Source organism: Ursus arctos, unplaced genomic scaffold (genome assembly GCF_023065955.2).
Source record: "Ursus arctos isolate Adak ecotype North America unplaced genomic scaffold, UrsArc2.0 scaffold_14, whole genome shotgun sequence".
NCBI lineage: Eukaryota > Metazoa > Chordata > Mammalia > Carnivora > Ursidae > Ursus > Ursus arctos.
In genome coordinates this window covers 53516087-53542740 of record NW_026622808.1, presented here as the reverse complement: position 1 = coordinate 53542740, position 26654 = coordinate 53516087, and the positions used below count along the sequence as shown (strand labels likewise).

The 26654-nt window shown below is 42.5% G+C and overlaps 1 protein-coding gene and 1 pseudogene across 1 annotated transcript in view; one reads left to right on the top strand and one right to left on the bottom strand.

The window, feature by feature from the left end:
- The window catches only part of PDZRN3 (PDZ domain containing ring finger 3), a 235668-nt gene that overhangs the window by 102763 nt on the left and 106251 nt on the right, over nucleotides 1–26654 (top strand). The window lies entirely within an intron of this gene.
- LOC113257333 (small nucleolar RNA U3) lies at nucleotides 25672–25782 on the bottom strand (annotated as a pseudogene).

Sequence of the window (26654 nt, the reverse complement as noted above, 5' to 3'; positions counted from 1 at the left end):
TAAAAGGTAAAAATGTATTGTATTATTTGATTCTTAGAATAACCTTCTGAGAAAAAGTCTTATAGTGCCCATTTTACTGCCAGGGGGACTGAAGCTTAGAAAATAAGTAACCTGTCAGACATTCTCATAGCATAGTGATCAGGGCAAGCTCTTATGTGTCCAGAGTCTGCTGCTTTACACCACCAGGATGTTTTGATGTTCATGCCCCATGGTGGGTAAGATGTCTTCCGTTTTCCTGTCGGTGATTAGAAAGCCTTAAAGGACTCTACTTGTGAGGAAGATTAGATTCTGATAAATAGCTCATGTTTATCTCTTCATTTTGTGTTACTTGGTATTAGAGGTCAGCATACCTTTTCCAAAAAGGGTCAAAGAATAAAAGTTTTAGGCTTTTGGGGCCATGCTGTTTCTGTCACAACTACTTGACAATATTCATGTAGCCCTGGGGCTCCTGGGTGGCTCAGTCAGTTAAGTGGCTGCCTTCAGCTCAGGTCATGATCCCAGGGTCCTGCAATTAAGCCCTGCATTGGACTCCCTGTTCAGCGGGGAGCCTGCTTCTCCCTCTCCCTGCAGCTCCCCTTGCTTGTGCTCTCTCTCTGTCAAATAAATAAATAAAATGTTTTTTTTAAATGTTTATAAAAAAAATTACTGATATAGCTGTAAAGCAACTGTTGATAATACAGAAATGAATGGGTGTGATTGTGTTCCTGTAAAACTTTATTGATGGACATGTGCATTTCGATTTCATGTAATTTCACACATCACAAGAAAATTTTTTTCTGGTCATTTCAGACCTCATAAGCCTTCCTAAAACAGCCCACAGCCAAAATTTATTCAGGAGGTTATAGTTTCTCAACCTTGCTTAACACACTCAAGTCTTAGAACTCCAGGTAAATGGAGAGGTGTGCATTTGAGCAGCATTTCCAGAAATCATCCTTCCCATGACATTGATTTAACAAACATTTCGAGGGGCCACCGACTGCATGGCAGCCCCAGCTTGGTCAGCAAGGATACAGAAGATGATTAAGATAGTCTTTGTTTTCGAAGAGTTTACAGTGTAGTTGGAGAGAGGGGTAGCAGGGTGGAAGTGGTAAAAAAAAAATAAACAATTGTGACACAATATGAAACATACTTCAGACTTACAAGCAGAGTAATGCAGAGGATCGTGGACGCCAGCAAGCTCCTGTGAATCGTGGGTTTTCTGGAATCGCAGACCCTCTAGAACTGCCTCCCTTCCCCCTCAGTGTCTTGTAGGGGATGCAGTCTTTTGGGAGAGATTCACAAGTTTTTAGGTCATATGATGGAATTCCTGATTCCACACTGCTCTGCTGGAGACGATTCAGATACCGCAGAGCAGCAAGCAAACCCGGCATCTTTTTAATCCAGCGCCATCTGCCCACCCACTCCTCCCAAATGCTCATTTTGGTCCTCTGAAGCTTGGCGAAGCTCTCCTCATCTGATTTAGTGCCTCAGAAATGAGAATGAATGGGGGATGGGGGTTGTGCGTTGGCCCTGGAAGAGGTGTCCAGAAGCGTGAAGTCTCACGCTAGGCTGTGCAGGGAGGAGGGGACCAGTGGCACTTAATGCATACTGACCAGTTTAAAGAGTCTACAGCTGCAGAATGTTCCCCAGGGGCAGAGGACATTGGCAAAGCTTCCCTGTGCTTGTCTCCTCATTTTTTTTCTTGCTAACATGTCTTGCTTGGATTAAACTCTTGACTCTCCCATGCCAGTAGTTCTTTGGTTGTGTTCCTGCTGGTTTTTTTCAGCCTCCTAGCTTTCAAACCAGGGGCAACCCACTTTCTCACCAGCCCCTGTGCTTCTTAAATGTAGAGCTTCTGCGGGCTCAGTCCCTAACACCGTGCTTTTCCGGTGTTTACGCATTCCCCTGGACTGATCCTGTCCTCACTTGTGGTTTCACTACCATCTGGGCACTGATGGCTTTCAGATCACTATCCCCAGTTAGACCTGTCCCCTGGCTTTGTGTTTCTTCCTCCAGCTCTCTTCCCAAAGAGCTCATCTCTTCCTCTGCAAGACCTTTTTGCCTCTACTCTGTCTCCCCTTCCTTCTCTCTGTCTCTCAGTCTCTGTCTCTCAGTCTCTCTACTTAATTAGCCTGCAAGTCTCTGATAGTCTTTCTTTTCCTTTGCCCCATTCTTCTGCTAATCTAGACCCAAGTATCTGGTAGCCTGAATCTGAAGTGCGGCTATAAGGCCAACTTGGATTCCATTCAAGGTATCTTCTACTTTAGTTCACTCACGATGCAGCTTATAAACGGCCCCAGGATATACACACTATGAGTACCTACGTGTAGCCCCCCTGTGTGCTAGTGATAGCTTCTCAGATACAAATCATGCATTCCTTCTGCGTAAAACCCTTCTGTGGGTTTCCCTTTGCTTTAAAACCTGCCAAGTGTGGAATGCAGGTTTTGCACTGCACAACCCTGGGAGGCATCATTCTCATCATAACCTGTATGAATAGCGCCTCTTTCAGTGTGCAGTGTGTAGCCTGTTCTACTGTACATGACAGTTCTGACTCACAGGATCCAGCAACATCTACTCTTGAACTTTTGACCCACCATGAGAGCCCATACACCTCTCTCCCCAAACGCCAGTCCCAGAGTTTCTGTCTCAGTAGCTCTGCAGTTGGGCCTGAACATACGTCTGTCTGTCGGGTTCCCAGGTGATGTGATGCTGCTGATCCAGGGACCACACTTTGAGAACCACGGATACAGACATAGCCTGATATGACAGAACTTTTTCTGTTGTAACATTTTACGTCTACATGTAGGCTACCTAATCCAGTTTTGTAAGAGCTAGAGGTATCTGCATTTTATAAAAACAAAGGAAATGATTGCATTTACCCATTTCTTATTAACCCATACAAGCAGCACATGAGCACATTTTTCTTGAAAATCTTTGAAAAATTACAGATCTGTCCAAAGTCCCGTTTGACTTCCCCTCATCTCTGCCCCAGCTATCTCTTACCAGTTGGTATTTATCCCTTTAGACTCCATTCTGCATTTGCTGGTAGAATATACCCTTACTGGGCTGGTCCCCCTACCCCCACCAAGAATCACATAATAGTGGATCTCCTGGCCTGCAACTTGCTGTTTTTCTTCCAGCAGTGTTGGACATTCTCTCCATTCTGGGCCTTTGCTGAACCTTGATTGCCTCTCCATCTATTGCCATCTTTTCCACCCTGCTCTCTGCCAGGGACCCAAACAACAGTCCAGTGCTCTCTGGCTTCTAAGTGGGTTTGGCCATGGGAGCGCTGTGCAGGAGGCTATCAGGGTGAGAGGAAGGAAAATGAAGTTGGAGGATCATTTCTCACCTTCTCCCTGAGAGGTTATGTCAGGTTGGCTACGGCTGTCGAGGGAAGCTCACTACACCTCTCAAGGTACACTCTGCAGGAAGTGGGCCCAGACATGGTAAGAGCCCACTTCTCTTGTCCTGTGGCCCTCCTCCCATACCTGTTGGGTAAGTCAGTCCTGTTTGTGTTAAGTATGTCCTCTGTTTCCTTGCTACAGAAGTATACCTCACTTTTTTTTTATTTGTATGTGTGTGTATGAAGATACACATAGAACATAAAATTTACCATCTTAACCATTTTTTTCATTTTTTCTTTTTTATTGTGATAAAATGAGTGTATAACACAATATACGTTTTAGGTATACAAAATTAGAATTTGAGATCAGTATTCATGACAATGTGATCACTACCAAAATTCTTGTTACCATTCATCACCATCCCCTTGGTCACCTTGGCCCATTTCACCAAACTCCCAGCCCCCTTCCCCTCTGGAAACCACTAATCTGTTCTTTGTGTCTGTAAGTTTGGTTTTTGTTTTGTTTCTGTTCACTTATAGGTAAAATCATAGTGTTTCTGTCTTTCTCTTCTAATTTCACTTCACATTATATCATCAGGGTCTATCCAGGCTGTCGCAAATGGCAAGATTTCACTCTTTCTTGTGGCTGAGTAATCTTGTGTTGTGTGTGGTTTCCACATGTTCTCTGTTCATCTGTCATTGGACATTTAGGGTGTTGCCGTATAGTGGCTACTGTAAGCAATGCTGCTGTGAACATTGGGGTGCATATATCTTTTCGAATTAGTATTTCTATATTTTTCAGATCAGCACCCAAGAGTGGAATAGCCTGATCATGTAGTAGTTTTATTCTTAATATTTTGAGTGATCTCCACAAACTGTTTTCTAGAGTGACTGTAGCAGTTTACTTTCCCACCAGCAGAGCACAAGGGCTCCCTTTTCCCCACATCCTCACCAACGCTTGTTATTTCTTGTCTTTCTGATCGTCATTCTAACCAGGATGAACTGCTACCTCATTGTGGTTTTGCTTTGCGTTTCCTTGATAATGAGTGATTTTCAATAGCATTTCACGTGCCTGTTGGCCATCTATAAGTCTTCTTTGGGAAAGTGTCTATTCAGATCCTCTGCCCATTTTTAAATTAGGTTATTTGGGGCCTTAAAGTGGTATGAATTTGTTGTACATTTTGGGTGTTATCCCTTTGTTGAGTACATAATGTGCAAATATCTTCTCTCGGTAGGTTGCTTTCCGTCTTTCTTTGCTGTGCTGAAGTTTTTTAGATGTAATTCCATTTGTTCATTTTTGCTTTTGTTTCCCTTGCCTTTGGAGTCAGATCCACAAAAACATCACTAAGACTGATGATGTCAAGGAGCTTACTGCCTGTGTTTTTGTTTTAGGAATTTTATGGTTTCAGGTCTTACATTCAAGTCTTCAATCCATTTTGACTTAATTTCTAAATATGGTCTAAGGTAGTTGTCTAGTTTCATTCTTTTGCATGTGATTGTCCAGTTTTCCCAGCACCATTTATTGAAGGGGCTATCCTTTTTCTATTGGTTCCTTTGTCATAAATTAACTGTACGTGTGTAACTGTATTTCTGGGTTCTCGATTCTGTCCCGTTGATCTGTGTGTCTCTTTTTATGCCAGTACTGTATGTACTGTTTTGATTACTGTAGCTGTGTAATACAGTTTGAAGTCAGGGTACATGATGACCTCCAGCTTTGTTCTTTCTTAATATTGCTTTGGTTGTTCAGGATCTTTTTATGGTTTCACACAAATTTTAGAATTATTCTTGTTCTGTCAAAATGTCATTGGAATTTTGAAACAGAGTACATCGAATCTGTAGATTGCTTTGCGTAGTATGAACATTTTAACAATGTTGATTCTTCTGATCCATGAACATCAGGTATCTTTCCATTTATTTGTGTCTTTCGTTTCCTTCATCATTATCTGATAGTTTTTGGTATATATAGTTCGTTCACTTCTTTGGTTAAATCTATTCCTAATTGTTCTGTTCTTTTTGATCCAATTGTAAACGGGATTGTTTTCTTAATTTCTCTTTCTGATAGTTTGTTATTAGTGTATATAAACACCACTGATTTCTATAGATTGATTTGTGTCCTGCAACTTTACTGAATTCATATATCCTAACAGTTTTTGGTGGAATCTTTAGGGTTTTCTGTATAAAGTATCATGTCATCCGCAAATAGTGACAGTTTTACTTCTTTCTTTATACTTTGTATGCCTTTTATTTCTTTTTCTTGCCTGAACGCTGTGGACTTCCAACATTATGTTGAAAAAAAGCAGCAAAAATGGGCATTCTTGTTTCTAATCTAAGAAGAAAAGCTTTCAGCTTTTCTCTCTTGCATATGGTGTTAGCTGTGAGTTTCTTATATACAGCCTTTATTTCCTCTAGGTATTTTCCCTCTCTGTCCACTTTGTTGAGAGTTTTTATCATAAATGGGTGTTGAGTTTTGTCAGATGTTTTTTCTTGATCTGTTAAGATAATCATATGATTTTCATCCTTCATTTTATTAATGAAATGTATCATGTTGGTTGATTTGCAGATGTTGAACCATTCTTGAATCCCTAGAATAAATCCTACTTGATTATATTGTATAATCCACTTATGTATATATATGTATGTGTGTGTATATATATATATATATATGAGACAGAGAGCGAGAGCGTATGCAAGAGAGAGAGAGCATGCACATGTGCAGGGAGAGAACCAGAGGGAGAAGCGGACTCCCCGCTGGGCAGGGACCCAGAGGCAGGCTCAATTTCAGGCCCATGAGATCATGACCTGAGCTGACGTCAGACACTTAACTGACCGAGCCATCCAGGAACCGCATTGTATAACCCTTTTAATGGATTGTTGAATAGAGTTTGCTATTATTTTGTTGAGTATTTTTGCATCTTTGTTCATTAAGCATATTAGCATGTAATTTTCTTGTTTTGTAGTGTCCTTGCCTGGTTTTGTATCAGGATAATGCTGGCCTCAAAATATATTTGGAAGCATTCCCTCATCTTCAATTTTTTTGGCATTTTTGAGAAGGATGGGTATGGATATTGAATGTTTGGTAAAATTCACTGGTGAAGCCATCTAGTCCTGGAGTTTTATTTGTTGGGAAATTGTCAGTTATTGATTCAGTGTCCTTACCAATAAATGGTCTATTGAAACACTCTATTTCTTCATGATTCAGTTCTTGAAGATTGTATGTTTCTAGAAATTTGTCCATTTCTTCTGCCTGTTTAATTTGTTGGCACGCAATCATAATAGTCTCTTGTGATCCTTTTTACTTCTGTAGTATCAGTTGTAATCTCTCCTTTTTCGTTTTTGGTTTTGTTTATTTGAACCCTCTTTTTTTTCTTGGTTACTCTAGTTAAAGGTTTGTCAATTTTGTTATCGTTTCAAAAAGTCCGTTTCACTGATGTTTTCTGGGTTTTGGGGTTTGTTTTTTGGTTTTTGGGTTTTTTTAGTCTCTACATCAGTTATTTCCACTCTTACTTTTATCATTTCCTTCCTTCTAGCTTTGGGCTGTGTTTGTTCTTCCTTCTCTAGTCCCTTAAGTGTAACAGACTATTTATTTGAGAGTTTTCTTATTTCTTGAGGTACTTCTATATTGCTATGAATTTCCCTTTTTGAACCACTTTTGTTGTATCCCATAAAGTTTGGAATGTTATATTTCTGTTTCCATTTGTCTCTGTATTTTTAAAATTGCTTCTTAGATTTCTTCATTGACCCGTTGGCTGTTCAGTAACATGTTTAATCTCCACATTTTGATGGTTTTTCTTTTTGTAATTGATTCCTAATTTCATACCATTGTGGTCTGAGAAGATGCTTGTTATGAGTTCTGTCTTGAATTTAATGAGAATTGTTCTGTGGTCAGCATTTGATCTGTCCTGGAGAATGTTCCATGTGCACTTGAGAAAAATGTGTATCCTGCTGCTTTTTGATGGAATGTTTGCATGCGTCTATTAAGTCCATCTGGTCTGATATGTTGTTTAAAGTCCATGCTTTCTTACTGATGTTCTCTGGATGATCTATGTACTGTCTAAGTGGGGTGTTAAAATTCCTTACTATTACTATGTTGCTATCACTTTCTCCCTTTATGTCATTAATACTTATTTTCTATATCCTGGTGCTCCTATGTTGGGTGCGTTTGTATTTATAAGTGTTATATATCCTTGCTGGACTGATCCCTTCGTCACTATGTAATGTCTTCTTTGTGTTTCATTGCAGTCTTTGTTTAAAGTCTATTTTGTCTGCTATGAATACAGCCACACCAGCTTTCTTTTTATTTCCATTTGCATGGGGTATCTTCTTCCATTCCTTCACTTTCAGTCTGTGTGTTTACTTACTCCTGAAGTGAGTTTCTTATAGGCAGCATATGGATAGATCTTGTTGTACTTCAGTGGCTTTTTTTGGCATTATGTTTAGATTCCTTTTTCATTATCTTTTGGGTATTTGCTATGAGTTTTTGCTTTGCGGTTACTAAGAGGCTCACATATAGCCTCCCATGTATATAGCTGTCAGTCTGTTTTAAGCTAACAGCAACATAAATATGAGCACGTTCCAGAACCTTATATTTTTTACTCCCCCCACACCCACATTTTGTATTTTTAATATCACATATTACATCTTTTTATTTTATGCCTACTTTAATTATTGTAGTTTTCCTTCATTGTATTACTACTTTTGTCTTTTAACCTTCATACTTTATAAATGATTGACTCCTACTACCTTTACTATATAGTTACCTTTTTCAGTGATATTTTTACTTTTGTATGTTTTGTTGTTGTTGTTGTTGTGAACGCCATTTCTTTTCAGCTCATACAAGTCCCTTTAACATTTATTGTAAGGCTGGTTTAGTGATGATGAGCTCCTCACGCTTTTGCTGATCTGGAAAACTCTTGATCTCTCTTTCAATTCTGAATGATAACCTTGCCAGGTAGAGAATTCTGGGTTGGAAGTTTTATCCTTCAACTCTTTGAGTGTGTTCTGCCACTCCCTTCTGGCTTGCAAGGTTTCTGCTAAGAAATATGCTGATAGCCTTTTGGGGTTTCCCTTGTATGTAACACTTAGTCATTTTTTTTTTTTCTTGCTGTTTTTAAGATTATCTTTTATCTTGAACTTTTGTCATTTTAATTCTAATGTGTATTTTTGTAGATATCTTTGGGTTTTTTTTATTTGGGACTCTCTGCTTCCAGGACCAGGATATCTGTTTCCTTTTAGATTAGGGAAGTTTTCAGCTATTATATTTTAAATAAGTTTTCTGGCCCTTTTTCTCTCTCTTATCCTTCTGGGACATCTATAATGTGAATATTATTTTATGTGGAATTGTCCTAGTGGTTCCTTAAAGAATCTTCATCTTTGAAAATGTTTTTTCATTCGGTGCTCTGTTTGGGTAATGTCTATCCCTCCGTCTTCCAACTTGCTGATCTGTTCTCCTGCTTCATCCAGTCCACTGTTGAGCCCCTCTAGCATATTTTTCAGTTTGGTTACCGTATTCTTCAGCTTTGTAACTTGTGTTGCTTTTTTTCTCTTTTTTCTGTCTCTTTGTTGAAGACCTTACTGTGTTTTTCCATTCTTCTGCCAAGTTTGGTAAACATCTCTATGATTGCTTCTTTGAGCTATTGATCAGATATGTTGCTTATCTCCAGTTCATTAATTTTTTTCAGTCTTCCTCTGTCTCTTCATTTATCCTGACTTCCTATGTTTGTTTCTGTGTACTAAGCGAAGAAGCTGTTTCTCCCAGTCTTGAAGGTGTGTTTGATTCTATTGTCTGTGCCGTGCCTTACAGAGTAGTAGCCTTCTAAGTTGTCTCTGCAATTGTTTCAGTCCTGTAGGCCCAGAAATGCAAGCCCCATGGTCAGCAGAGCCAGGTGTTCAAGGATGTTCCGTCTGTGAGCTGCATGAACCTCCAGGGGCTAAGGGGCTGGGGCAGTCCTGCTTGTGGGGTCTGGCAGGGTGAAGGCCACAGTAGCTTGGGATGGAGGCAGCAGGGTGAGCACAGGTGCTAGTTGTGGCAGGGTGGGAGACCAGGTGGCTAAGCACTGGGCCAGGTCTGGTTGATTATAGGGGAATATGGGGGTGAAGCACGTGGCACTAGGAAGGTAGATGGAAAACACCAAAAATAGCATCTGTCCACACTGTGCTAACAAGAAAGAAGAGGAGTTTAAAAAAAAAAAAAAAAGTGGTGCTCACGAGCACCTCTGTCCTGGGACAGATCTCCCTCTCACCCCTGCCCCTTCAGTGTACCCCCTAAGACTAATCCGCCTATCTCACTCACACACAGCTAGCGGAATGGTGTCTCGGTTTCCTGCAGCCCTCTGGCTTTCCTGCATGCTAGCTCCACTGGTTGTCCAAGCCAGTAGCTGTGGAGGCTCACCTTCCTGGTGCAGATCTCCGTGGGCTAGAGTGCCCAATGTAGGGCCCAAACCCCTCTGCAGAGAGAAGCTGTCCACTTGTGATAGCCCTCCCTCTTGTGGGTTACAGTGCCAGGGGCTGGGGGTGGGGTCCTGGCCACACTGCTTTACTGCCCCCCTCTGCTCCTCTTACTAGTCGGAATGTGGCTTTTTTCGTTTTCTTTTTTGCCCGTGTGTGTGTGTGTGTGTGTGTGTTTACCAGTGTGTGTGTGTGTGTGTGTGTGTGTGTGTGTGTGTGTTGTAGAAGAGCTGTTCTATAGTCTTCAGGTCTTTTTGGATAGAATTGTTCTATATGGACCTGTAACTTCGGTGTGTCCTTGGGAGGCGGTAAGCCTCAGGTTCTTCCTATGCCATCATCTCAAACCCTCTCCCTTAGTCTTAATCATTTTTAAGTGTTCAACTCAGTGGCATTAAGTACATTCACACTGTTGTGCCGCTACCACCACTGTCCATCTCCAGAACTTTTTGATTGTCCCAAACTGAAACTCAGCTCACTGAACCATTCCCTTTTCTTCCTTCCCTCCAGCCCCTGGCAACTAATGTTCTACTTTGTGTCTCTATGAATTTAACTACTCTGGTCTCTTATAGAACTGGAAGCATACAGTGTTTGTCCTTTTACGACTGGTGTATTTCACTTAGCATCATGTCCTCAAGGTTATCCATATGTAGCATATGTCAGAATGCCCTTCTTTTTTAAGGCTGAGTAGTATTCTGTTGTGCATCTCTACCGAGTTTAGTGTATTCGCCTGCCAGTGGACGCTGAGATCACTTTCACCTTTCGACTAGTGTGACTAATGCTGCTGCTATGAGGATGGGTCTACAAATATTTCTTGAAGACCCTACTTTTTATACTTTATAGCCAGGAGTGGAATTTGTGGATCATACGGCAATGCTATTTTTTTTTAAGATTTTATTTTTTATTTATTTGAAGAGATAGAGACAGCAAGAGAGGGAACACAAGCAGGGGGGGTGGGAGAGGAAGAAGCAGGCTCCCAGCAGAGGAGCCTGATGTGGAGCTCGATCCCAGAACGCCGGTATCACGCTCTGAGCCGAAGGCAGACAGACGTTTAATGACTGCGCCACCCAGGCGCCCCGATTTTTAAATTTTTGAGAATACACCATATTGTCTTCATCTCTTATTATTTATATTGTTTACTTGGATCCGAAAGACTTAACTCTCGTAGTTGCTATATCTATATGGTATCCCACATCTAAGAAACATTTTAGTCATGTCTATGAGGTCAACTGCTTTTGTGTATACAACCATTTATAATTTTGAGCTGGCAAATATTTTAGTCCACAAAATATATTAACAAAATGCATTGCAGAAACTCTGCATCGTCTTGCCTGTGAAATATGAAGCCAATTTTCAAAGCACATGTGTAAATTACAGATACGGATTCAATTATATGGCACACTGAATATTTTGATTGCCATGGCTACAGATGCTACAAATATTCTCTAAAGTTCTTCTGTGTCATTTTGGGAGTATCCTCTTGAACATATCTCAGTTCTCCAGGCTGTCCAGCGTTTTAAAGAGCCTTGCAGCATACTTTTGGGCCTAAACCTAACTGCGATATTAAGTTTGGGGGCGTTTGGTGGTTTATCTAACATCTTATTCTTCTGTAACTAAATGTTAGGTGACAAAAGTTAAAGCATGTTATGCAATGGTCAAGATGAGAATTCTTTTCATGTAGAAAAAAAGGCCTGTTTGGAAAATCCTTAGCAAACCAGGATTAGAAATTAAAAATGAAAAACTGTAATTTGCTTGAATTGTATGACTTTGCCCAAAGTTAGTCATATGTGAATTGTTTTACATAACAACAGGTAACATTAATAAGTATTCACTGTAGCCAAAGCACTTAGCTCTTAGATCTAAATGTCTGATCTTATTACTTTAATAAGATCATAGAATTATCATCCCCTTTGTTTACCCAGATTAGGAAATTGATACTCAGAGAGGTTAACTAAGTTACTCAAAGTTATGTACCTGGTAAATGGAGGACACATAAGCCTGGGTCTCTCACTTCATCACACTTTCTGTTCTTCCGCCTGTAGCTATGTGCAATAGGATAAACATACACACATACAAACACACACACACACGCGGACACTTATACACACATATACAGATACACGTGCACACACACACACACCTCCCTCCAGACATTTGGACTGCTTTTTAACACCCACTTTGTGGTAGCCAATGACCACTCCCCTCAGAGATTAAGTATTTTGATTTTCTCCATGGTAGTGGAATTTGAGGAGCCAGGACCGATGGGAGTTCCACCTGAACGCCGGCGCAGCTGTGCTTACAGCTCAGCTCAGCACCTTGAACTCAGCATGCATTGTTTGCCGTGTTTGCTCTGACTTGGAAGAAGCCTCAGTGCTCTAGTCTGTAGGCAAACGATCCCAACCAGCGGCACAGCAGGACCATAAATGGATTTGCAGAGTTCTGCTCTGGAAGGTTTGGGCAGGTGTCCAGAACGTTTCATACGGCAACAAGTGTAGACCTCTTCCTGGAGTGTTTGTTTTAAATATGAGACTTTGAGGATAAGTTTGGCCAGGGTTGGTATTATATTTTTCAGGGCTGCCTATTGATAGGTCTGAATCTAAATTTGTTTTTTTTTTTCACCGTGTATACCCAGAAGTCATAAGGAAAAAGATTGATGATTTGACTATGCAAAATTCATAACATATATATAGTGGCAAAAATATAATAAAAATTAAGCCAGCAGAAGCAGACAAAGGGCTGATTTCCTGCTCTCCTAATATGTTCCTGCATGTCAATAGGGAAAAGACAAACTACCCAGTAGAAAAGTTAGCCAAGAATACCATCAGTAAATGTATGAAAAGGTGCTCAACTTCATTCATAATTGAGACGATGTTGGCAAAGATACAACAGTCTGATAATATGCAGCATTGATGAGTGTGTTGACATAAACATCCTCATAAACTGTTGGTGGGAGTTTAAATTGGTGCAGCTTTTGGCAATATCTGTGAAAATTAAAATGCGCATTCTGGCTCATAAATTTCCATTATTAGGCTGGGATAAAATCACAAGAGTGCCAAGATATGTGCGCGTGCACACGTGCACGCACATGCGTGTAGGCGAGGATGCTACTTACAGCGTTGTGCAATGGAAAACCAACACCACCACGAGACGTCCCTTCCTCCTAAATTGGAAACGTAGCCACTAAACAAGTGACAGTACCTCTTCCGACGGCTGCCCCGTGAAAAAGAGTAGAGTAGATCTGCCTGGTCAGTAAAGAACACCTTGGCTTCTGTATCTTTAGAACCCTTCTGTGTTGTCCAGCTAATGAGTATATAAAGGGTAAACTCTTTTCTGCATGGTCGGTTTTTTCATGCTGGGATACAGTATGGGGGGATTTGCTTCACAGTCAGATCTATGCAATGTAAATATGTCTTTTCTCACCATCTCACTTGCGGTCTAGCATAGCTTGTTACCTATCTGTAAAATGGGTTTATGAATGACCTCTTGCTTATAGAGGTGTTAAAGGTCAAATGAGGGGGCGCCTGGGTGGCGCAGTCGTTGGGCGTCTGCCTTCGGCTCAGGGCGTGATCCTGGCGTTCCAGGATCGAGTCCCACATCGGGCTCCTCCACTGGGAGTCTGCTTCTTCCTCTCCCACTCCCTCTGCTTGTGTTCCCTCTCTCGCTGGCTGTCTCTCTGTGTCAAAATAAATAAATAAAATCTTTAAAAAAAAAAAAAAAAAGGTCAAATGAGATAATGCAGGTGAAATGCTTATCTTCCCACCTAGCACCCGTCAAGCCTTTGTCGGTACCTGTCATTTCTGGTGGGACTACAAATGCACACATTTAGCTCAGGAGCTGGTGCGTTTCTCCCCGCATGAAAACCGGGCCGCTCAGAGAGATCATTGCTGGGGGCTCGGACAACTAGAAGGGTTACCAAACCCATCTTTGCTGATGAACAGGAAAGCAGGCCAAAGGATCAGAACTCAGAACTGTGGGCTAGTTACCTGGCTTGGAGGACAAACTGCAAAGGATCCACAAGTGTTGGTTGAAATTTCTTAGGTCAGATTTTTTTTTTTTTTTAAGATTTTATTTATTTATTTGACAGAGAGAGAGGCAGCGGCAGCGAGAGAGGGAACACCAGCAGGGGGAGTGGCAGAAGGAGAAGCAGGCTCCCCGCTGAGCAGGAAGCCTGATGTGGGGCTCGATCCCAGAACCCTGGGATCATAACCTGAGCCGAAGGCAGACGCTTAACGACTGAGCCAGCCGGGCACCCCTCTTAGGTCAGATATTGACAGGAATTGTTAGAATGTGAATGTATTTGTGTATTCATGATCCTCATGGCTCAAATCAAGACCGGAGAGTTGGCCCGGATAGAAAGTCCTTTGTAAACTCAGGACAGCTACCTTGCTTCCCCTGCCATGCCAGTCTTCCATCCTAACCTTTCGTTTTTTGAAGAACATCTTGATAAAAGACATCTTGTTAGGATACTTCGTTGTTACACACAGGCACAGATACTCAGTACAGTCCATTTGCCTAAATCTACCTTCTGCCCTCAGGCCTGCCCCGGTGGAAGAGTAGTTTGGGGTCTTCTCAAACTTTCCAATGCATTAATTCCAGCTTGAACTAAGTAGGATAAACAGACCCCAGACCTCATATCCTGGAGACCTAGCTTTTCAGGCTTTTCATAATCTGCCTTTCAGTGTGATCAAAGCTGTGTCCCCCCCCCCCCCCCCAGAAGAGCTCCCTTTGCTTATCTTGCTTGTCCCAACCAAGGTGATTTTTCATTTGCATTACTAATCACCCTCTTCAAATGTATTGTTCCTAAAATTAGATTAAGTGCCCCTAAATGATTCCCTTGTGTTTGACAAAGGCAGCCGGACCCTTTAAATATGGGAGGCTGGTCTAAGCAAGTACTAAGGAGAAGGTCGCGGAAACTTTTGTATGTAGAAACAAGTAAGATTCTTCTGCTCAATCCTTCACTTTAGGGGAGCTACATTTTGCGGATGTCTGTCTTCAAGAGTGATAAAAATTAGTTCATTCAAGAATAAGAAACTCCACTATTACCAATTACCATTCAACTGTGGGTCAAAATATTTTTTAGTGAAAGAGCAGGATTTATTTGGTGGATTTTTGCAGTAAAGGCGCGGGGATCTGAAGACATTGTAGGAGCTTCATTCTTGGGTCTGTTCCTGGATGTGAAGCGTCCTGGTTCGAGGCGGAGAGAGCTGACAGCTTTCATAGAGTTTCACCTCCGTGTAGACAGAGGAAGGAAACAGCGGCTGTTGTTTTGTGGACACGTGAATGTGAACAGGTTTGCTTTTTAGGGGCGCTGGTTAAACAACTTCTTAACTGGCCAGGGTCCAGCATGCTAATCATTAACCTGAGGCTGAGCGTCTGCTGCCCGGTGTATTCAGAATTAGTTTATCATTACCTCTAACTACTGCCTTTTATGGTTCCGGAGAGCTTCTATGAAATCTCTTATCACCGCCAAGCCTAATCTTCATTAACCAGGGCCGGTGCGCTGCTGTTTCTTCGTGGGACCAGAGTAAGCAGTTTATGGTCAATTGAGGAATTTTTAATCACAGCTGCTTCCAGAAAAATAGAAAGGAACAGCAGCTCACTCATTGCCGTCTCTGTTCCCAAGTTTATATTCTCATGACCTACTTTCTCACTTAACTCTTGGTCACCCTGGGCCTCTGCATTTTTTTTTTAAAGATTTTATTTATTTATTTGACAGAGACAGCCAGCGAGAGAGGGAACACAAGCAGGGGGAGTGGGAGAGGAAGAAGCAGGCTCCTAGGGGAGGAGCCTGATGTGGGGCTCGATCCCAGAACACTGGGATCACGCCCTGAGCCGAAGGCAGATGCCTAACGACTGCACCACCCAGGTGCCCCTGCATTTTCTTTTTGACTTTGGAGGACTCCAGGTCAGTGGGGTAGAGTCAGGGCACCCTGGCAGGCAGTCTGGGCTTGAGGCTTCATGGGGTGCCTCTGGGGAGTCCCATTTCAGTGCCCCTTGTGTTAGCTCTGCTCCCAGCCAGGCCACTGCTCCTGCACAGTCTGCCCTGATACCTGGAAGCTGCCCTTAGTCACTTCCCTAGACGTTTTACAGCCCTCCAGTACCTCCTGGGTTGACACACTGCCTGTATAAACTGCCCTGAAGAAGCCCCCTCTTTTTCCTTTTCTCTCCTCTTCTTTTCTCCTTGTAGGTAGGTCTGTGTGTGTGACATTTTCATTTTTCTGTGTGTGTGTGTGACATTTTCATTTTTCTGATTATCAAAGTATATACACTAAATAAATGAAACCAGTACATGTCCTCTACATGGTGGAAAATCTGGAAGAGTTGGAAAAATGGAAGAAAATAGCTGTTAAAAATCTAATTTCCAACATGCAAGCGGAGCTAATTTTCATTTCAGTGTCTAAAAACAGCTTTTAAAAACATTTTAAAGGGCTCACCATGTTCAAGTTATGTGTAAGCATGAAAGTCCGGCTACGAGGCCTAAAGTTTGCGTTTCCCATGTAGCGGAAGGTTGAATAATTAATTTATTAAAGCTTTTCTGAGCCTCCAGAAGGGTTTGTCTGGGTCTTATTTAACCCTAATAGGCAAGTTTGAGAAACTTCGGTTTAATTTATACTTCAATTCAGCATTTTTAAAAATCTGTTTAGAAAGCAGGCGTGATTATAGGGGCAGAGAGCTGTCCCCCCTCAAAAAAAAAAAAAAAAAAAACCCTGAAATTCCCTGATGATGCTATTAAAGGCCTTCCTTTGGGTTTTATGTTTCTAGGATATTGTCCACACAAATCTATGCAACGTTAAAAGAATGTGGACGACTAGTAGCGTGTATGTTTTAGCCTTCTGAACCAAGGGTTTATGAAACTGGTTGAAGAGTGTTTTATTGAAACAAGACAAATATTTATGAACAATTCAGAATCCCCTGTTTTGAAATGTAAAGTGTGGTCCTAGCGGAGCCCAGAGTTCCAGGTGTTTCCTGTCTGCATTTGGAATGCTTAGCTGCTGCCTGGGCTGCCCGAGCCGCTAGTGCTTTCCTAGCTTTTAATAAGAAACTAAGAATCACCCAGCTTCCCTGCTAATGCCTGAATGGCGGAAAGCGCTCCCAGCAACATACTTGATTTAATGAGCACAAAGCCGTCTTCAGACACGTACGTATGGGTGTATTCTGATCTATTACATTTGTCACTTAATTAAAGAAAAAACAAACTTGTTTACAGAGGAGTGTGTTAACTCCTGCCAGTATATAAGCTCTGCGTCTTTAAACACATTCGTACTCATCAGAGGTTTACTTTCTGGTCTCGGGGCTTCTGTGTTGCTACAGTCCCTGGTTTCTGTGAAATAGAAATATCATGTATTCGCCCAGACAGTTGGAAGCTGCTCGTATAAATACCGGCCGTTGTGATCTAACTGTCAGCCTGACAGGCCTCTGCTTCCGAAGGCCTTCTTTTAAAACTGAGCACAATGAGAAGTCTGTTTTAGATGCGGCTGCCAAGGCTTGGTCCAAAAGCACGGATTTGTTTTCCGTTTGCCAGCAGAACGGCTCTTGACAGCATGCCCTGCTTTGTCCGCCGATGCTGTGGATGGTACTTTGGGGTGGTGAGAAAGGCCGCCCTTTTCTCCTTCCATCTCCTGATCCTGCCCCAGGCTCGACACCCCGAGGACCGGATTTCAGCATGAGAAGTGCAGCCACGTCGTTCCCTTAAGGAGCAGTGGGAAAATGAGAAGAGAAAAGCTTGCCCCACAAAGAATGTCCCAACACACTAGCAAGCCGAAGGGTGGAATGCAACCAGGAATGGAAGGATTGAGGAAGGGGACCCGGGGATCCCCAGGGCTGGGGTGGGGGTGGCTTGGAAAGGAGGACCATTTTTCTAGCTTGGACACGAAGTCTCCTACTTTGGCCCTTCTTTTCCACGTGGCTGGAGGCTTCTGCAGTAGACTTCCTTCTCCCTAATGGTGAGCGTGCAGGAGACCCCGCAAGGGCAGAGGCTTGCTGCTTCGTTTTCTTCCTGGAAGTAAGGGATGGGTGAAAAAATAGAGAAAAGGAGAAATTAAGTCACCCATACTCCTGCCCCCTTAAAAGTAGCTACTGTGACCATGTTGCCGCATTTGCTTTCAGTGGCTTTTTTTCTTTCTCTGCTTATATATTAAAAAGTAATAGCTGAATATCCTTTTCTTCGCAGTTTAATGTTAGCACTATAAAATGTTGCATATAGAACTAAAGCCCTCCTTGGATCATAACCCTTCCACTCCCATGCCAGACCCCTCTCCACTCAGCCCTTACTGTGAACTTGATATGTGTTCTTTCTGTCTTTATTTTCTACTTATGGGCCTTTTAACTGTCCCTCTGGTTCAGGCCTCTTCATAGAACACACACTTTCTTCATCCCCCCATTACTGGATTTCTAGGTTGTTTGCACGTGTTTTGCTTTTCCAGGCGATGCTGCTGTGAGCTTCCTTACACAACCCCTCCTTGTGCTTAGGTGCCCCCCCGTCCTTGTCCAGTAGAGACCTAGGGGTGGAATTGCTGGTTCTTGGGCACCACATGGTATGCAAGAGCACTAACTTGACGTACATCGCCCCCGACTATATTTACTATGGTTGTGCTTGATTTCTGGCCAACTGATTCATCAACAGGAAAATAGACAAAAGAGACAGGGGACAGAAAGAATGGAGTGGGATCCTGTTGAACCCCAAGCTATGAGGACGGTTTCTGAGCTGGTTGCACAGTCGGTGCTTTCCTCATTATCACAATACTTGCTTCTGATAGGAAACATTTGTTTGAGGGCCCCTTCTCTCCACCCCCAACCCCCAGTGTACAACAAATGAATCAGTCATGGCAAAAGAAACAAATGGCTTTTTGTTGTTGCTCCTTCTTTAAAGATAATCTGTTGTTTTCAAAACATTTGCAACTATTGCTTTCAAGGAAAGGTGGCGGGAGGCCCCTGGTTTCCCCAGGTGGAAACATTTGCAGCCCTTTTCAGAGACATCATAGAGGAGAGCTCCCCGTGCCAGCGCTGAAGGCAGGAAGTTGTCTGTTTGGTATTTACTCAGGCGTCTTCTGGCAAGAATCGATGACTCAGTTGGAGCTGAAAGTTGCTGCTTGCAATTGCTTGGGAGGTTAGGGAAGAGGATGTTTTTCCTCCAAGGCCTAAAAGCCTGAGACCCTAATTTAAAATGACATTTTGGTGTGTCTCTCCCCATGAGATGCTTCTGCCTTCCAGGGCTCAAAGACTAGTCTATCAGTAAGTTAATAAATATGGGCGGGACGCCCCCTGGAGCCATAGCGGTGTGAGATCCAGAAGGACTGTTGGTCACCATCTATGGGGAAACTGAGGCAGGAGGAATTAAATGATCAGCCTAGCCCACAGACTGTGGAGGAACGAGGGGTCAAGCAGAAGGTAGAGAGCCAGCTCTTCTGCCTCCCAAGAGCAGAGACCACTGCGTGGCTCGGGTGTCCTGCTGGAGCCACCCCAGAACACAGCCCGCATGGTCCCGTGGCAGGTATTCAGCGCACGTGGTAGCCCGAGATCCTCCTATCCCAGGGTGGCAGCTTTCCAACCTGAACGTGAAGGCAGAGGCACTTCCTCACGGGGGGCTTGGAAAATAAGAAAGGAAAAGTTAAACACATGAAAAATGTAAATAGCAGAGTAAGCCTGTGTGTTTTTAAAATTATTATTTATATCTTGCCTCCTTCCACAAAGGATTTACAGCATCTTATGGGCATTAAACCCCAGTAGCAGAGGTACGGGTAACAAATGCTGAGCCACCGGAGCGGGTGAAATTGTCTTTAGGTCCTTGCGTTTAAACCACAGTCGTAATATACAAATAGAACCTCAGAGGGACACTACAGGCTCTGTTGCCAGAGGCTGGTTTATTTATTTTGTCTTCTGGAGGAGGAAGCCTTGGGTATGGCTAGGGAAGTGGACAGCAGAGAGAATAAATATTTATTGTCCAACTTATCAGTTTCGTGTGCCTTATTCTTCCCTTTCTCACATCTGTAGCAGAGAGCCTTTTATCCTTCCATTTCTGGAGAAGTTAGACCCTGCTTATATTAGTGATTAATATTTAAAACCGGCCTTACCTGGAGCTAGTTCTCTCCAGTGACTAAAGGTTGCACGAGAGGCTTCCTGGCCGGGCTGAAGGATGGAGAACTGTTCGCTCCTCTGTCGCCCCCTGGTGGTCTCTGGGGTCACCGGCGGTCCGTGAGAAGGAGCGGCAGAGCTGGTCCCTGCTGAGGCACCACTGTCCACCTGTCCGTCTGACCTGTTGCTCAGGGGTGCAGCTGGCCACCACGATGGCAGAATTCTGTACGGAGACACTTTGGTTGGCCTTTCTTCTTTCATTCACATGGTTTTCTTCCACTTCTCTGCCGCTGTCCCCAGAGTTGTAGACACGAGTCCAGACTAAAGCACAAGGCTTTGATCACCGAAGAGAGGGCAGCCTTCCTTGGCGGCTGCTCTGTGCGAGGCCTTGTGCGTTCAGGGCTGCACAGTGGGAGGGGTTGTGTGGAGGGGCTGCGTGCCGCTCGGCCGGGGGTCCATGCGTGAGGCCCAGAGGGTTTTTCAAGTACGGTTCTAGCCGGTAGCCCTGCGCGTTGTGAAGGATGGAGAACAGGGTGGCGGTGGCTGTGTCTTAATTACAGAATTGAAGTCCGACTTACGATCACTAACGCCTGAGCACCCCTTCCTGTATACAGCTTTAGAGATTGGTGAAAGCCTCGTTTCAGTCCACCTTTTCTTTGCCAAGTGTTCAGCTGCCAATAGTCGTTTCTCATTTGGCTGATTCTAATTAGAGCTGACATTACCGAACTCCATAACTTCTCCAAGTCACTGAACTCACACAGTCTCGTCGCTCAAAGCAACGGAGAAGTCACCTGTCATTCAACAAGGTGGAGGAAAAAACCTATTACTCTTCCTTATTTATACCTTATGGTGTGTATCCGTGTAGGTGTGTATACACGCATGCGTGTGTGTGTATACATAACCGCATTAGAGAAAATGAAAATATGTTTATATACACGGTTTTAAAATGTTTTTTTGAGAGAGCATTGGGGGTGGCGGCGGTTAGGGGCAGAGGGAAAGGGAGAGAGAGAATATCAAGCAGGCTTCACGCCTGGCATGAAGACTGGCACGGGGCTCAGTCTCACGACCTTGAGATCGTGACCTGAGCTGAAATAAAGAGACACATCCGATTGAGCCACCCAGGCGCTCCTACACACACAGTTTTAAAGGAGATCCTCTTTTTCCTGATGTATCATAGACTGTTCCTATTTAGGGTGCCATAAATGATATTCTTTGTCATTGAATAGTTTGGGGCCTCAGGGCTTTTTAATGGCTCTGTAGTTGACTTGGGGCTGTGTTTTAACTGACCTTGCCATTATTACTGTCATTTTTGCCATTATAAATGATACTGTGTTGAAGGTCCTTACATATAAATCCTTCAGTCCATTTATACATTTTTCCTAAGTTTCTAGAATTGGAATGTTTTCCCATTGTTGTGACTATCTCCCTCACAAGGTGGGGGCCACTGCTTTCCCATAGGTAATATCTGAGCCTATTGATCTTCTCCCTGCCCCTTGCTAATACTGGGTTATTTTTAACCTTTGCTATGTTGGTAAGTGGGAAAAAAAGGGCACCTTGTTATTTAAATTAGTACTTGTTTTACATATAGAGTTGGACCTGTTTCACTTATTCATTAGCCAATCCTATTTCCTCCTTGGTGCTAGGCTTGTAACCTTCCCCATACTTTGGTTGATAGGTTCATCTTCTATCTTACAGATACAGAAAAGCTTCATTTATATAAGAGATACCAACATTTTCATCTTTTTTGTAAACATTTACTCCCATTTGTTTTGCCTTTTCTTGAGATTTAAGCAATACAAATAAACCATCTTTAATAAACATTGCTTATTTAATAAATATATTAAATAATGCAGTAAGTTTCAAGCTTCAAAGATGTGATAAATTATATAGAGTATCTTTCACAAAATGGACTGTTTGAAAATTCTGATGTCTACTGGTTTATCTGTTAGAATATGTTTTGGCTGATACGGTTAATCAGTGTTCTGCAATTTTTGTTGGGGAGTTTTTTGTGCAGTGTTTTATCTACCTAGTTGGTTGGTGGCTCAGTTCTCTTAAAACCAACAACGACAAACCTGACACAGTAAGGAAAGTTGCATGAATAAAATTCCATGACTCTTTTTTAAAGATTTATTTATTTGAGAGAGGACAAGTGTGCGTGGGAGGAAGGGGAAGAGGGAAAGGGGGAGAGAGAAAATCTCCAGCAGACTCCACTCAGAGCCCAACTCGGGGCTTGATCTCACAACTCAGATCATGACCTGAGCTGAAACCAAGAGTCGGACACTCAGCCCACTGTGCCACCCAGGCCCCCAGAGGTATGGCTTCGTTCTTAAATCAAAAGAGCAAAATCTTTGCTTGCAGTTCTGTGATCTCACACTCCTCCATTCCAAAGTTGCCTCTCTAGGGTGTGGAGAGATCGTGGAATAGGCATGGGATTTGGCTATAATCAGAAACTTGATGGAATGGCATTTCCAAAGAGCCAGAAGCACTGGTTGGAGTTTGCTGCAAAATCCATTCTCTCCATGTCACAAGCACTGCACAGAAACATTGTCGTTTTGTGTTTCCCGTACTTACTTTGAGCGAAGTTCCCGGGAAGCCTCTTTGCGTATTTCTCCACATACCAATCAGTCATGTTGTTGATCCATATCTGAAAAATTAAATTATTACTCTTAAGTTATTGTGTGCATACACATAAGTGACACCCAAACGGTTATCTTTATATATAAAATCTGATAACTTACATGGGGATGGACCTGCTTACTAATAAATAGTCTACTGTGGGGGTGGGAGCAGTGGTTTGTCGTTCTGCTGACTTGTTGAGTCAGAGCATTACTTCATTCCTTGGAAATGAAGGGCTCAGAAGACGGAGTCGTTATAAAGTATGTCAGATCCGTAATCACCAACTAATCATGATTTGGGAGATGCAGCCTCGGTTAATAGTGGCTGCCCAACAGGGAGCATTCAGATGCACGCCAGGCTCGGACTGAGCCCGCTACTGTGGCCGAGAGATTGATTCCAGAAAAATAACATTCTCTATTTGGAACCAGGAAAGTTGTCATGGAGATGAAAATCTTCCTGGTACCATAAAACCCTGCTTGTCATCTGACTTGAGCCCCATATTTGCACAGGTGGTTCCCCTAGCCGAGAAGGGCAGAGTAAAAACAAATCTATTCTTCCTGAATGGTGCCTTTATGTGTCCAAAAGAATATGTTTCCTTTCTTCAGCCCCTCAATTAATGGCCCATTATCAGCTAATTAAATCACATGTAAATTTTATGTGGATTCATTTGTTACACAACGCTGGCTCACTAACCCCATATTCCTGTGTGTTTAACCATATACGTGTTCTAATTAACAGTGCGAATGAGGTGCATTGGTTGGTCATCCAGGGAAAACAATAATGTACCCACAAAAGGCAGACACACATACACAGCCAGTAGTGTAATGTTAATTTCCGCTTAATAAGGAGGGGCAGAAGTATGAATAAATGCGCGTCTGGCACGTACAGTGTGATTTTGGGATGCCGTATTTGCATTTCTGTTCAAAAAAGGAGTAACACGCCGGGATTTCTGTTTCACTGAGTTATGTTTCAGATGTGGAGGCCGTGTACGTAATACAGAAACACATCTCTCCAAGTTCTCTCCCTTCCCCCCTTGCTTTCTTGCCTCTGTGTCAGAGAGCAGAACTTGATCTCTGTATAAATTTTGTATAAAAGCTTTAATTGTGGGTTTTTCATTTCAGTCCGTGATGCCTTTCTGCCCCAAAGAAGTTCAAAGCTTTTACCAAGTTTCTTGAGACACATTCATGGTTGCACTGAGACAGTGGAGTTCAGACACAATAAATGCTGTGTTGTATTTTTGGAAATGTACTTGTATTCTGTCATTTAAGACTTCGCAAAGTGCGTGGGGAAAAGCATTAGATGATGTCCTCTATAATCAAGAAGTACCAAACTGAGTAAAAGAAGTTTTCATTATTCGTTAGGTGAAGCTGAAGAGACAACAATGGGAATGCTCTTTGGAATGAAGCATTATGGATGAAGATTTGATTTAAAATGAATAAAGTGCTTTTTTTTTTTGAAGCCCAGTATTTAAACTATGAAATCATACCTCCTTGAGGTTTAAAAATAAAGAATTACCCATGTGTAATGTGAGAACTTGGTTATGCATTCCCAGATGTTTAACCCACCTGTCACTTGTAAATGGAACTCACATCAGATTTATGACCTCAGTAGAATCTTCTAGGTAAATAATGTACAACTTATACATTTGCTTGTAAAAGTAGCACCTAATAGAACAAATTCTGAAGGAGCCATTAAAATCTAGATTTAGACTATAAAGAAAACACAGCTATCCAAAACTTGTTTAGTTTCTTTTTAAAAGACTAAAATACCAAAATTCTTCGAGATGGCATTTTATGTTTATAATAAAACTGAGATCAAGGGAACTTTGAAATAAAAATGCCTTATCGAAAACAAAACTAGCTGTGGTGGTATAATGTTCTCTGCACAGGAGCATCCATATATCCAGCCCCAATAATGCAATTTCACAACTGTGCGTTGCAGCTTTCTTGTGCATAGGAAGAATTTCACTTTTTCTTGCTTATTTTAAAAGCGTTAAAAAGACTGTCCTCCAGAAGGAACTGCGGTGTGTAAAACATTGGCGTAGCTGTGCCAGAAGGTGGCGCTCTGATACCATAGCTCTTGGTCATTCCTTTCCCCGGAAGAGAGGCTCTGGCCACCCTGTGCCACACCACAGGATTTTCTGTAAGGAACACACAGCTCATCTTTAGAGATACCTGGACCCCAGAGAGACTTACCTTACATCTGACCACTTATCCTTGACCGACCTGCCTTCTCTGCAGCTGTGTGTTGAAAGTTGTCATTTCTTACGGTTGCCTGGTTTCATGATGCCAGTTCCAGAACGTAACGTACCACAAATTAGGAACTCCCGTCCAATAGCCTTACTGGAGTGTGTGTGGTGGGGGAGGGGGAACCGTTCTAATAAAAGATCATTCAGAAAGCTGGATATTAAATATAATATTTAATGAATGTTGAAAAAATAATTTTACTTGTTGATGGCCTAAACTTGTAGAAAACTAAGTGTCTTCCTTTCCCTTCTCAGATCTATCTGACAATCCCCTGTCTTATGGGAAGCCATTTATTTAGACACTGAAGAACGCCATTATGGAAATGGAATCGTCTCTATAAAAACCTATCATTTGGGCTGCAACCAAGTTATAATTTTGACTGAAAACATAATAATTACTTCAGACAAAAGGTTTTACACTTGATTCTATGCATCATGAGTCAACTTAATCAAGATGCGTGTGCGTTAGCACCTGATTTTCTCTCCTGTTGCCTGCTGTTGTGTTTTTCCTCTTTTCCTTAATAACACAACTCTAAGAAAAGGGTCTCATTTAGTCTAAAAGCTGGAGATAATTCAAGGAGCTTCATTTTTCTGACAGCTTGTTTAGAATTTCGATGACCATGTCAGCCGCTTTGTTTCCACCAAATATGGAGTCAGGGGGTCAAATTTGACATGGCTCCCCTTTGACATCCTAAGAGCCTGGGGTTGTAGCCTCCTCTCTGTCCGACATTGTTGTTTGTGTTTTTTCCGTAGTAGGTACACAATGGATTGATCTTGAATGAATCGTTGTTAGGTTAGAAGTGGGAGAGACTAAATGTTGAAGGAATAGTTAAGAGTCTTCTGCAGTCATCAGGGCGAATAATGATGGTGACCTGTATAGGGAAGTGGCAGGCAAGTTGAAGATGGGTTGGATGAGCCCAGTTTGGGAGGCAGATTCCGTAGAACCTAGGAATAAACCACAGGACCATGTTTATTAACAGAGGCTGGGACCCTCGGTAAAAGGTATCATCTCTGACTTCCACTTCCCAACTGAGAGTAGAAAGGACTTGTAACAAACTATAGAAATGATCCCTGAAAGTACAGTCTTGTAGAAAGGACTTGGAAAGATGCCCTTAGCTCAGGAGGGCAGTTGGCATGAATTTAATCAGAGATGGGAATCAAGTGGAGAAATTGGTTTGGTTGTTAAGAGCCCCACAGCAAACCAAGGAGACTGTGGTTTTGTGTTTGGATTTTGCAACTTGAATCAAGTTAATGAAGTCAGAGCGAAATTTCAGCAAGAGTTTGTAATAACCTGTCCAAATAGTTCCAAAGCTTACAAGATCTCCGAATCACCTAACTGGACTTTGGTAGGGAAGGAGAAGAGTCCATGGATTGCGTAAGGAGTGTATGGCACCGTGCCTGCTCCGGAGAAAATTGGAATCTGTCTTGGGAGACCAGACTTGCACAATGGAGGCAAAATCCAACTGTACTAAACACGAAGAAACAAGCAGGGCTCAAAATGAGCAGAAGACTCGGTGGAGAGATTCACACTGGCTTCAGCGTACAGGTTAAGCAACACAGAGAAATCAAAGCTTTAAGATGGACAGATTGAGAGCGAAAGAGAGGAGCCTTCTTAAGAAATGGGGCTCTGGTGGGCAAAGGTAGATACGGTCTAGAATATATATGGAGGTGGTTTAAAGGGGACCAGTCTTGGGTGGAGGTGGAGCTGACAGGTGGGCTTGAGGCTGGGTTACTGAGTTGCCAAAATAAAAGGACGAGGAGCTTGCCCTTAATCCAGTTCACAACAAGGAACCATTGTTGGGTAGGGGCTGAGCTTGTTAAGGCTGTGTTTTAGGGGGATTACTCCGGCAATGACACTGGTATAGACTGGAGCCTTGGCAATTAACGTTCTGCAGGCCTAGTAATTCAGCTCCAAGAGACTCAGGGCCCAAAGTGAAGTTGACATACCTCACATTGAAA